Consider the following 14,022-nt stretch of genomic DNA (forward strand, 5'->3'; position numbering starts at 1 on the left):
AACACTGGTTTAAACCATCGTTTCCCATTACAGTGGTACCTCGGGTTGCGACCACAATTGGTTCCGGGGAGCCGGTCGCTCCACGAGATGGTCGCTCCCCGAGGCACGCTTCTGCACGTGCGCGAAGCGCCGTTAAAGCGCTTCTGCGCAAGCACGCACTGCGCAGATCACTTCTACGCATCCGAGCGCTGTGGAACCTAGATGTAAACACTTCCGGGTCCGCAGTGGTCGGAAACCGAAGCGGTCGCTCCCCGAGGCGGTCGCAAACCAAGGTACCACTGTACATCTAGGAAGGGAATCTGTAGCTTAATTTTGACCAGGAGATGAAATCAGGATCCTGGTTTCATCTCATTGAAAATAAACTTATATCAATTTCCCATTGTGAATATTATGGGAAACTGCGGTGTAAACAAACCATAACAGACATGAGAAAAGCAATGCATGAAGAGGAAAGGGGAAGGGAGAGGGGCATGAAGCTCATATGAGCTTATAGTGTCCACACACCTTACAGTGCACAAGTGGTACAACTTCAGCTAGATAGAGTGGGTAGATTCTGATTCCTTTAAATAGCCCATTGTTCCATTATTCTGCTGTCTTTGAATTCTTTCGTTTGAAATTCATGGATTTTTATTGAAATTGCTTTGAAGTTCCCCCCTGACAAGTCACTAAGGGTTCTTCTAGGGTTCCCATATTTCAATCCGGTCACAAAAGTTGTTGAGCTTTTTGGGGAAATGAACCTCACACACTTCCTGCTTCTACTGGCAAAAACCTGGACCTTTTGCCGATTTTTCAAATTCCAGATGTATGGCAACCCTAGGTTCTTCCTGTCCTGAGTCACCTGACCCTATGCATATTCACACCATCAATGTCAGTGGTGCTTTCTCCCAAGTAAGTGAGTACGCGATTGTGGCTTTAGAGGCGCAGGAGCCCCTCTCCTAACATGGCTATCTTCTAGTTCCAGACAAGGTTTTTTGTTTTCCAGAAGGGCCATATAAGAATTGCATACACACTCAAACAAATCATACACCCACACCAACACTCACGACTCTCTTGGATGAAATATGATGTTAGTGAAATCACACCATAGGTCACCCCAACCTTGCTATTTTCTTGAGCTGCAGATCATATGATGTGCATGTTCCCAGACGGCTTGATTAAGCCAGCTGAAGAGTCTCATTGCTCCATCTTTGCTGTTACGGAATGGGAAACCCATTACACAAGCCATTTGAGCAAGGAGAAAAAGTGGTTAATTTTTTTAAATATTTTTTTTATTTTAAAGCAGGCTGTCAGTTTACATCTAAAGTGCATTTAACTGCGAAACAGGAGTACAGGCCTGGACACGTTTCAACCCATTTGCCTTTAGGTAAGCTCCCTTGCCAATCTCTTAGTTTAACTCCAAGAAGATGTTTCTCCCATTATTTATATTTGTGGCAACCTGTTAAGTACCTTAAATTATGCTTATTATGCACTTAGAAATATACAGCAGCCTGACAAAGAATTATGGGCTAGATGGGGAGGCCCAAAGGTTCAACTAAAGGTTGTCTCTGCGCTGTTCGGCTCATCGAAGTTACTGGAGACAGATTCTGAGGCTACAGGGGGAAAGGGAGTTACGGTTTCCCAAGGCTTCTTCCCTGACGGAGTTTGACGCATCACAGGTTACTTCATCAAGCACCGACTGAAGCAATCTGGAACATAAAAGCAGGAAATGAAAGGGCTGATTTTGGAATTTGAACAGGCTTCTGTAGGGCAAAGGTGCATTTGCCTCACCCTAAAAGGAGGGGGGAGAGAATAACCCTTTGTCCCACGGAGAAATGCTACTGAAGCAAGACTTGAAACCGCAATCTGTGCATCATTACAGAGACTTCTGGATATTGTCATGAAACCTTCAAACAACAAGGTCTTTTCTGGAAATACCAAGGGGCAACATCTCCATCTTCTTTAAATAAAAAAAGGAGGGAATTATCCCACATTTTAAATGAAACAATTTCGTGCAAGATAAAATTAATTGTACCAATTATTCTCTCAGTGTGGAGCAGACCAGCTGATTGTTGGGTTTGCAAAGCTCCAATTGGTTGTCCGCGCTTGTGGAGACCAGTGCGCAAGGCTTGACATGCAAAATTCCTTTTAGTCCAGTCATGTCTTTCTTGTCCCACACTTGATCTCCACAGGCATAGGCCATGTGGCCATAAGTTGTCCAAAGCAGCCTCTCTGCGGGCCAAATGGGAATTTTAAAAATGTTTTCTCCCGGCAAGCGAAATGATAGGCAGAAGTATAGCCGTGATAAATCTAGCTGGGAGAGGGTTATATTTCAACGGAGGGTTGGTGGTCGTAGAAAGGGTTAAGTACCCCCTCCCTTTGCCCACCATTTCTCCCTTGCAAATGCCCTTCTTCTCCTGCCAGTGAGAGCCAGTGCGGTGTAGTGGTTAAGAGCGGTAGCCTCGTAATCTGGGGAACCGGGTTCGCGTCTCCGCTCCTCCACATGCAGCTGCTGGGTGACCTTGGGCTAGTCACACTTCTTTGAAGTCTCTCAGCCTCACTCACCTCACAGAGTGTTTGCTGTGGAGGAGGAAGGGAAAGGAGAATGTTAACCACTTTGAGACTCCTTCGGGTAGTGATAAAGCGGGATTTCGAATCCAAACTCCTCCTCCTGCCTTCACATAAACCAACAGACAGATGTTTCAAAAAGAAATGTTCACTAGCGTATTGTGTAGCCCTTCTATTGCTGATAACAACCTGATGAAGTTGAGGCAGAAGTAAATGTTGCACAGAGAAGCCATGCTGTAGCTTTTGTTAAAGGAAAAGCAGTTCAGAAGGTTGCACTGTGAGGCAGAGAAGCAGCAAGGGAAGGTATGCTATTGTAGGGTCTCATTAAATGTCAGAGAAAAGCAACTTGGGGAGAGTTGCAGCAGCGGGGGGCAGTGGGTTAAGCATCATCATCTCCCCTGGGCCAAATCAGTGCCTCCCAAAGCAGATTTCCACCCCCACCCCACCCCAACAAAACTGGAAAGTGCCCTACCACTTCCCCATGGAAATCCCACTCTTTTGGACTAAATTGGAACCAATGGCAAGCCTCAGAAAACCTGATTGCCATTGGTTTCCTGTTCAGTGCTAAACCATGGGTTTTCCGGTAGCAAATTGGCAAGGCAAACAAAAGTATTGGAAAGCCCTTAGTGTACTAAACGTGCTCAGGGTCAGGCTGAAGATGTGAACAAAGGTAGCCCTAATGAGATTGCAAGAATGACCGCTCCACGCATCAAACGGGGGGCGACCTTGGCGGGGTCGCACCTAGCCCCCGATCCCATAGGGCGACTCCCTGGTAGTTCGGGGCTGGCACCGCCTTCCCAGGTAGGATGCCAGGGGTCTCTGCCTACCCCAGCCTAGCATCCAATCCTGCCTGGGGAGGTGTTGCCAGGGGATGTCCAGGTAAAGGGAGGGACTTTCCAGCTCACACAATAGAATTTGAATCTCACCTCCAAGCACCAGTTGGTTCCAGAGCTTCTCCCACCCTTCACACCCTCCTTCAAGTTCTTTTGCAGGTTAACCTTTTCTCTACAGGTACATAGGCACTGCTACGTCAAGGCCGCTGTTGAAGGGCCGGAAAGGAATTTTCCTGCATTGGCAGGTTTTGCCTTTCCTGTAATAATATGTCACAACTTGGTGGTGTCAGGCCTTGGGCGGAATTATTTGGCGGTTTTCCTAGAGGGAGGGGCATAAGGCCGAGACCTCACCCCCCCTTGCGGCAACAAGATCGGGGTATTGGGGGAAGCGTTGACCATACCAATAGGCGTCATCGCTTCCCCCTTCCAGCGGCGGCGAACGGGGGGGGGGGCTCTCTCTGCTTGAACATATGTTCTCCAGAGCCAGTCCCAACCCCCATACATGTGGCTAACCCCGAAGCCTCCCAGAACCCCGGCTGGGGACTGGGAAGGATAATGCCCAATGCCTGAGCCAAGGTCTCCCTACATCTGAATCTTAATAAAGTTGTGACCAATTTGAATCCCATAGCACGTTGTCTTGCGTCTTTATTCCGCTCAGGGGGCCACCTGGGGGTTTGGGGGACTCCGCCTGTCCGCGCAATGAGTTTAACATCCATTCTTTGTTTAAAGAGTGAATTGATGGGGCCCAAATAGGCCAATATGTGGTCCAAACATTTGGCTGGAGTACTATTTCTTGCCTTCTTTAAAAGGTTGAATGATGCACAGATGGGGACTCATGTACACTTCTGGGAGCCCTGATCTGGCCAAAGTTCTTAGCTATTTAAATATGCATCCTGCACACAAATGAATAACCTGAGTCCTTTCCTTGTTTGCTGAAACCCTTGCTTAACAATGCACTGTATACAACCGGCCTAATCAGTTTCAGTTCCTTTGCAATGTGCCTTTTGTAATGTGGATGTGATCAGGCCTAAATCTAAGACATGTGACAGCAAAGCTCCTGGGACCTTCTCAGTTTACTCATCTCCGAATCACATCTGACCATTCGCACATTACAAAGATGTCTCTCTGCAGCTGTTTCCACTCAGAATATGAGCAGGGAAGTGTAGCATCGGGAGCCGAATGCTTTCTGAGCAAGTTGGACCTTGAGCAAATTGGACACCGTTGTTTGCTGATTATTTCCATCGTTTGCCCATTTTAAGCCTCTCGGAAGCACATCTTTCCATAAATGCAGTGCACAGTACTGAGCTTTCACCTGTAGGTGATGCTAGCAAATTACATACTTTGTTTTACTGTGGAAGAATAATTGGCTCATTCTATATTTTTTTCACTAACTAGTGGCACTCGCCATTTCTGAGGTTGTTAAGATATCTTTGTTTCAAAATAGTTTCAGATTTTTGCTAGAGGCAGTGGGCCTCGCTTCCATCATTAGGGCTAACAAGCAGCCACCCCCCTTCCCCCCCAAAAAAAATCACTACCTGCGCCTGCACCCCCTAAAGGATAGCCTAAGTCATTGAGGCAATTACATATGCACTTAAAGGCGAGGGCAGTTAACAGTTCTCTTGTGCCAAAATTAATATATTACCGGACTGCGTGCTCCTATGTTTTCATTCTTCTTTATTTTGAATAAAGCTAAAGAAAATTGCAATAATAAGGTCAGATTTATGAAAGACGTCCTGGCTTAGCAACACGCAAACATAAAAAATAATTAAGTACAATGTAGCGGAGAGGCATGCAACTCAATGCTGTGGGCATTCATATAATTAATTGGACCAAAAAAAAAAAAAGCCCTCTCCTTGCTTCAGTGTGCTATATTTATGGAAGTGTCTGAGAATGAAGGTCTGTGTGGTGTTTTACAGGGAAGCCTAAGAAAGAAAGCGGTTGTCTGTGGCCACTGCTTCATGTGTGGCTTTTGGGGAGGGACTGGCATGCTTTCAGTCTGGCATCGGATCCCGAGGCTGTAGGAAGCAGGCAGAAGGCTCTCCGCTGGGAAGAACGGTTAAGAGGCACAAGGGCAAGAAGACAGGGATGGTGTTAATAGCGCTGTGTGGCTCAGGATTGCTGCAGAGCTTGTGAGATCGTAATAAAAAAGCAGCAGGCATGCCACAGATTTAAACATTTCCCCTTCCCCAATGAATTCTGGGAACTGTGCTTCTGTGCACGGGGTGGGAGGTGGGGGGTGGGGTGGGGAGCAAGTCACCGCTTGCTCAGGCCAAAAATCAACAGGGCTGCTCCAGTGCTCAAGTTGCGAACACTCAGAAACCAAATGCCTAATTTAAATGCCCACTTGTTCCCCATCTCTCCCGCTCCCTGTCAGTCCTCTTTCTCTCTCTCCCGCCAGCCCTGAATCAATCCTTGCTCTGGGTGTGAGGGGGGGCAGAAGGTAAGAGAGTGGGTGCAAGACAAAATAGGTCTTTGGGGAGCAAGGAGGCTCTTCCCGATTGCATGGGCCTTTCGTACATTTGCAGCCAGGGATTGGTGGGCCTTGCCGAACCGAAACTTCAGCTACGTATGGCAACTGGATATAGCCGGGAGTGGCAGCTCAGCACTGCCATTTGCGGCTGGTGAGCCTTACTATTCCTGGCTGCAAATGCATTCCCATCTAAAACGAGCATCTTTTTGGTCCGGTGCAATGGTGCAAGTCGGCAGACTGAAAAAAAGGACATCCAATCAGAAGCTGGGTGGGATGGCTTTTGTAATTCTGGGGTGTCCTGCTTAAATTGGGACGGTTGAGGGGTATGCAGCTGTTTGTGGCCGCATGAGGTAATTCAAAGTCAGCTCCATTCAATTCCAGATAAGCTCAGAGGGTGTGTCTATGTTTAAGGTCACATGCAGCTCATTTAGGGCTTATCCATACTTATTTTTTGCCCCACACTTTGCGGGCCCACAGGTCCACACGCTAAAGCTAAACAAGATGGTGTTAGCTGGAGGGCCATCATTTAGATTAATTCAGTGCTTGTTTGGTATCGATACCGGGGAATTCTCTTTGGAAGCCAAAGTTTTAGGAGCATGCTATTGGAAGCTACATTACATAGTGACAAGAGAAAGGATTTCAGCTGCCTGGAGACAGTGCTTTTTTCCCTTAAAAAAATATGTATGGGGGTACTCTCATGTTCCTACTCATATTGAAATACTGGCCCTCAATGAGGCAAAACATCGATTCACAAAAAGGGGTATGCGTACCCCTGTGTCCCCCCCCCAGAAAAAAGCACTGCCTGGAGATAATGAAGTATTCAGAAATATTGGTACACCATTCAGGTGCAAGTGCTTTTAATGATAATTTTGGAGAAGCTATTGGGATGTTTTGAACCTCGGAAGATTAGCAGGTCTCCGTTTACCCATTAAAGCTTTGCATTTTGCAGTTGTCAAGAGGATAGATGTTACACAGTGATATTGGAAGGAAATGATCCCTCCCACTTTGGAGTGTGAATTACGTTTTCATTGGTAAATTTTGTGAATTAACATTAAGGCGGCAAATGCTACGTATGAAGGAGCCTCACCAAATTTCACTCAGTCTCTGTAGGCAGGAATAGTGGAGCCATCCATAATAACTGTGAAACAATATGTTGGCAATATGTGTATTATGAGACTTCTGTGAAATAAAAAACTGACATGGGCTCAGAGGCGCCATCTCCCAAAGAACATGGAGGGGGCACCACATGACGTCCCGATGTCACACACTCACACGTGTGATGTTGTGTGATGTCCTGACATCTCTCCACACTGGCTCCGCATTTGGCTTGAAAAATAGGGGGCCTGGCCCCCTTAAAAAAAGATTAAGGGGCCCAGAGAACCTCGCCCCCCTGGAGCTGGCACCTATGTATGGGCAATACCTCCATTTTCTCAGAACCATGCTGGATCAGGCAAAAGGCCCAACTAGTCCTATTTCTTGTGCTCATAGAGGCCTGTCAAGTGCCAATGGAGAACCCACAAGCAGGACACAAGCACAACAGCATTCTTCCTACTTGTGATGCCCAGAAACTGATATCCTTAGCCATACGGCCTCCAACACTGGAGGGAGAACACATTCATCATAGCTAGTAGCCGTCGAAGGTCATGGTTTTGTATACTGTATTCCTCTTTTCAAACCACCCAAGCTGCTGGCAGTCATTGGCAACCGCCCTCCACAGCCCCATACACAATGTCCGTGTCCTCATGGACAGCTTTCAGATACTTGTGGGTTTCATAGCAGCACGGTGGATGAAGGGCATGCTGGTTCAGAGGCAAACTCTATTCAGCTAGCACACAGGGGTTGGGGGAGAGGCATTGCCACACCTAACCAGCAAGGGTAGCTCAAGGCCTCCTCAAGCGGAAGTGCTACTGGGCTCAAGATTTTCTCCTCATCACTGGCTTATGTTTTATCTGAGTGATACTTATTGAAAGCCTTCTTGGCGGACTATCATTGCCAGAGGTTAGACTGCTCTGGTGATTTTAACAACGTTGGCCTGCCACTGCTTGGATTTCTTAAATGTAATTAGATATTTAATTTTGTTATAACTTTCATTATTTTATTGTATGTTATTACTGTCTTTAATTTATGATATGCTTTTACTCTTTGTAGTTTCACAGATTATTTTTTTATATCGTTTTAATTCTGTTATAGGTTAGTTACTTTTGAACCATTATCTTTTATTTGTTTTTAACTTTTCTGTATTTTGTCTGTTGTTTAAATTTGTGTAAGCCTCCTTGAGTCCTGATCTGGAGAAAAGGGGGGATTATACACACACACACACACACAGAGAGAGAGAGAGAGAGAGAGAGAGAGAGAGAGAGAGAGAGAATTATATATATATATATATATATATATATATATATATATATATATTAGAGAGAGAGAGAGATTCACATGTTTGTTTGTTTGTTTTACAATCATTTATACAGTGCTTGATTATTTTTAAAAAAGACACCTCAAAGCGGTTTACAAAAAAGATAAAACAATAACACTGAGAATCATTCACAACTGTTTTAAAACAGACAGAAGAATAATAGAACAGATTAAAATTTCCTCAACTTCCTAAGCATCTCGGTAGACTTAGTTGTGATCAGCCTTAGAAATATTTTTCATTGAAAGGTGGGATGAAAATATTTCTGAACAGATGAATAACATTTTCTTGACACTCATTCCATTTTATATGCTGGATTCAGACTCTTGAGTATATGTGTTGCATACAGTTTGTCGCTAAGTATACCTATGCAGACAGACTTTTTTCCTACCTCAGTGTGCATCTTTCTGTTTTTTATTTTATTTCTTTATTACGTTCCTCCTAGGGAAATTGGGCAGCATGTGTGCATATAATCATATCTCCATTTTCTCTACATAATAACTTTGTGAGTTGCGTCAGGGTGTGAGAAAGTGACAAGTGCCACTGAGGGAGTTTCATGGCGAAGTGAGGATTTGAACCCCTGGCCTCCCAGGTCCTAATCCAATGCTCTACCATCCCACCATGCTCTCATTGGCTCCACTAGTACGGAATTCAACGAAGATCACATTTTTTCTCTTAAAAACAGAAAACTCTGGAAATGAAGGTAAGGAAATGTGAACTGTGATGCTCTGTAATCAGATGTTATGTTATAATTACTTTGGCATGTTATTGTAACTTTAGGGTTTTTTCCTGTTAAAAGTCTTTGCTGTAAGATGAAGTAAATACCAATAAAGTGTTATTAAGGAAAAACCCCTCATACAATATATATTATTTGTTTTAGAATTGGTATGGGATACCAATTGAACGTGGGAGGGAGATTTTTAAAAAAAGAACAAGGGGGAGTATTGTTTTCACTTTCTAATTTCACATTGACCAGTATTTTTACTTCGGGTAGAATAAAAACATACATTTTCCTGAGACTTTACCAAGATAAATTTTCTTAATATTGTGCATTCCAGGATCTGCAGCCAACTTCTGCTGAAAGACCAAATGCATAGATCTGTTTTGCTTTGGGGTTATATTTCTCTCCTCATTCGTCAGCCTCAATGGCAGCAAATCAAAGTATTGCGAACAGATCAGATCAAAGTTCTCTGAAGAATTCACACGTGCTTTTTCATTGCCTAGGTTCCCATTGGCTGCCCAGGACAAGATGTCTGGCAGAAGACTGGGAGAGACAAGTCTGCAACGGCATGTGGGTGGGAGAGAGATGGAGTGGAAGAAGGAATAGGCAAAAGTATCCATACATATGTAATCACAGGTGCTGTCCTTAATGACATCATCTTCCTCCTGCACTGATCAGGAAGGACTTAGAGGCGGTGCACGTAATTTCTCTCTTTGTGGTGGCCACGGCTCACTCTAGAGAGGACCAGAGTTGGATGAAGCACTGGGGCAGTCAGAGGTCGCGCCATACGTTCAAAGCTCATGGCTTCCCCTGAATCCCCCATCCTGTTTGATGCTCCCCACTGAGTACAGTTTTAGAAGACTACAGAACAGCCATAACTTGACTTTCAGCAGGTAGGGCTTGCAGATTTCCATAGACGCCAACTTTGAGGGGCTGAGGTCCCTCCTCCCCCAATAAAATATTTGAGGGGCCTGCCCCCTCAAGTTAATGGGAATTGCCATACAAATGGTGCGCATGTACTGTGTCATGTGATTGATTATGTGTGGCAGGGCTTACCTGGGCCCTCCCAATATTTTATTCAACTTGGCACCCCTGTGGATTTCATTAAGAGCCTCCCATTATGTCTTTCCATTCGGGCACTGGAATTACACCCCACAAAAAGCTCCTGGTTCAAATCCCAGCAAATCCAAAAGTCCCTTACAAATATGCCCTTGGATCTATGGTTTGCTGTCCACAGAGCCAGTGTGCAACTACTAAGGGGGTGGGGTGGCACAACCGGGGCATTTTGTGCAAATTTGCCAAGTTGTGCGACTATTGTGCAAGCTGCCGGGGGCTGGCAAGAACAGAAGTAGAAGAACCACAAGCAGGGTGGTCAATGCCCACAGACCGCTCAAGAGTGCCAGCTGCCTTCCTTTGGCAAGCCATGACAACTGCTTACCTTTCTCCTTCCTTGGGAATGAATAATTCAAAGCGTGTTCTTCTAATGAAGTCATCTGCATCTCCTTTTGCAGACCATGTTCCCGATTCATAACCAGCTATTAGCGCTTTATTATTCCTCTGAGGTTTCAAAACAGAGACTCTCACTGTTATTTTGCCCAAAGTCTCTGTGCTCCTTTCAAAACACATGTGGGTGACTCACTTTGGCTAGAGACAGATAATGAATAGTTTTTTTAAAAGAGAGTTGGTGTGACATAGTCCATCAATGCCTGTATGTGTATACATGCACATTAACTTTTTTCCACTGTTGCCTCTGATAAAACAAGCTTAATCAGGAGAATGAAAGTGGGCAAGAGGTATCAAAATGGAGAAAACACACAGAGAGAAGTTTACATACACCTATGGAAAATAAAAGGAAATTATCACTCAGCAAGTACACATTTGTTCAAATGATTTCATATTTATATTGTGTCTGTCTTAAATTGGTCAAGTGAATCTCATCTTGGATGTTCCCAGCTTTGCAGAAGCCATGAAGAAGCAAGCTTGTTCATCACCAGCTGCCTTTGCCTGGCTCTGTGTTCCAAGCTTCCCATTTTGGCAGAAGCAATTAATTAATTAATCATTCCCAATAGAGTGCATTTCTGTATGTTATTTTCAAAATACATGCATTTATATGCACACTTTACACTAGCACATGCATATTTGCATACTTTACTAGATTGGAAAACTCCACTGTGAAACCTGGAGAAGTGAAAATTTCAAAGGATTGTTGTGTAATGATTCACGTCATATTTCAGAAAGTGCAAATTGGTAAGTTTGCCTTTAAATGCAAACCAAGCCAAAAAATTTCCTTTGTCTCTCACTTCTGTCTCAGTTGGTTCTTTAATTATCCATATTAGATTTTTCCAAACAACAGCTTTATCTTAATCAACAGCTGCCCAAATTTATCAGAATTTACTTTTGATTCAACCGCTCCTGTTGAGGATCTGATCAGACTAGATGCCTGGTGCCCAAGGTGTTCAATCCTGGCCATACCTTTGTAAAGGATGGTCCATCCTGCTTGTGTAAACTTGCTGCCTGTCTAATGAATTAGCATCAACTGATGGCAAGAGTCTAAGGACAAAACAGTGAGGGACTCGCTAATGTGTGCTTTGGCAAAAGGCTGGTTTCAACCAAGGATGTAGATGATGCAAACGTCATCTGAGTGTGTTCATTCTTCTGACACCCCAAGAGTACCTGGGAGCAGCAAGGGCAACTAAGGACAATGCTTATTCAACTCCCTGCTTTTTTAATTTTTCGTTAGCTTAACACTGCTTCCTCCTAGGATTACGCCCGAGCCTATGTGTGAGCGTTTATAGCAAACTTGCTTTTACACATAAGAAATTCTTGGCATGAATTTTAAAAGGCATGGGTTATAAACTAATAAATGTCCTTTGAAGACTGCCAGCTTTGCAGTCAAGAGAGGGCAGTACATGGCACTATTAAGGATAACAAGAAGAAGAATCCTCTGATGGGAAATCTAATAAATGTAGTGGCATGCTGTAATAAAGAGCACTTGAAAATGGATGAGGTATAACAAAATTATTCATAAAGAGAAATAGGAAAGGATGTCATGCTGAGTGGTTACATGCAGTTATATGGAGCACTAACAAGGTTATCACTGCAAGCGGAGTGCTGGTGAGCTCACAGATGCTCCCTCACTAGCACAAAGAGAAAAACTCTCTTATTTTAACCTTCCAGAACAGGAAAGCCAGGAGTTTAGAGGTGTGCCAAGCTCCTGCTACAGCTTTTTAATAATTCACTGCCCAGTGGCTTCAGTGGTTCATGTAGGTCAGGGTAGAGAACATAGAGAAATCCCTTTTGGGTTGTTTAATAGAAGAATTGAAGCCCAGGTGCTTTCCGTCGGTCATGATGTCTTCTTTGTCCGGTGCTATATCATTCAAAGCACATTTTGATATTATAAACCATGTAATGTTTTGTTATATTAGGTCGCCGTGCATCACATCTTTCCCTTCCCTCTGCTGCCTTGCCCTTTCCTCTTCCTTCTTTCCGACCCCATATCTGCCTGTTGGGCTACTTCCAAGATTTTCCCCCTAAAATACTGTCACAAACCCTTTGGAGAATTCTTGGCAGGATTGGCCAAAGGGTTAGGGTTTCAGACACAAATCATATCAAACCATGGTGGTGAGTATCAGTGGTCATATCTAGAGCAGTAAAAATTTTTAGAGACTTGTTCATCCCCATTGCCCTCAAAATTCACCTTTGAGGATTTCCCCTTTAAGATTCCCATTAAATCGTAGTGTCGAGCCAGTCTAAATTATGCTAGGATTCCTTGCAGAGTTCTGCAGGTTTTTGCCAGGTTAGTTAATCAATTCCTATTGGTCTTAGCCTCCAACCTTGAAATGATGAAATGGTCTCTCAATGTTTCATCGTCAGCGCTGCTCATCTTCAGAGCACCAGCTTGACACGTTAGGTAAGCTTACTAAACAGTTGTGGTTGTATTCAAATAGACCCAAGCCATTTGTTTTAAGATGTCTGCATTAACAACAACAACAAAGCCACTCCACCCACCCCAACCTCTTATATCTCAGCTTACGTAAACAATACAATATTGTTTGGGAAGATGGTAATCAAAAGCGCAAGGGGAGGATGCTGCCCAAATAATGCTTCCTTTAGAGAAACTGCAGGCTGCCAATCATTCACACCCCTCTCTCTCCTTAAAGCCTTCTAATGAGCCTGGCTACCGTGTGAGCCCTACACTGAAGTGGAAACCCAGAAACGAAGAATTTCATTGACTTTCCCTTTGAGAATGCCAAGAGGCACTCAAAGGGCCTTTTCAAACATAACGCCAAACTATGGTCTGGGGTTAGGTGAATGGGCCTTGGTCTCGTGTGTTGCCCCCTCGCCTCTGTTTTTCCCAGTGTGCCTGTGTGAGGAGGCGATCAGAAGCTTCCACTTCTTCTTCTTCTTCTTCTTCTTCTTCTTCTTCTTCTTCTTCTTCTTCTTCTTCTTCTTCCACTCGTATCCGAGTAAGATTGTCTTCCATAAACACGGTTTTAACAATGGGTCCGTAAGTGACCATGGAGGCCAATTCTGGATCCGCACGTCCTTCCACGGTGGGGACATTGGTTTCCAGGTGGGAGTTGATCTCAGGACGCAAAGGAGAAACGTGCGAAGAGGAAGGCACACTTGGCAAATCCACACCGTTCCACATCTAAGCTAGCCAGAATGGTTTGTTGAGTCCAGACTCATCCATACTGCTGAGGACTCTGGGTAGCTTAAGACTGCAGTGCAAACCCACTTTGGACTGGGCTGGGAGGAGCTTCCTGTTCTGCCTACTGAATGTGCATGCAGTCAGAGGTACCATCACTGGGTTCCCTGTATGCAGGAGTCTGCAGAAAGCCCCTGTCAGGAGTATGGGCAGGAGTCAGGCTCTGGGGCCTGTAGTGCTTTGCAGGACTGGGGCCTGCCTCAGCTTGTGCTGGAGAAGCAAGGAGTGGCCACACAGGTGAAGACCTCAGCTTGTGCCGGAGAGGCAAGGTGTGGTCACTCAGGTGAGGCCACTTGATACCTCACTGCACCTGGTGGCAGGAGCTGGGAGGGATAA

The sequence above is a fragment of the Zootoca vivipara genome, chromosome 7, assembly GCF_965207765.1.
Source record: "Zootoca vivipara chromosome 7, rZooViv2.hap1.1, whole genome shotgun sequence".
Taxonomy (NCBI): domain Eukaryota; kingdom Metazoa; phylum Chordata; class Lepidosauria; order Squamata; family Lacertidae; genus Zootoca; species Zootoca vivipara.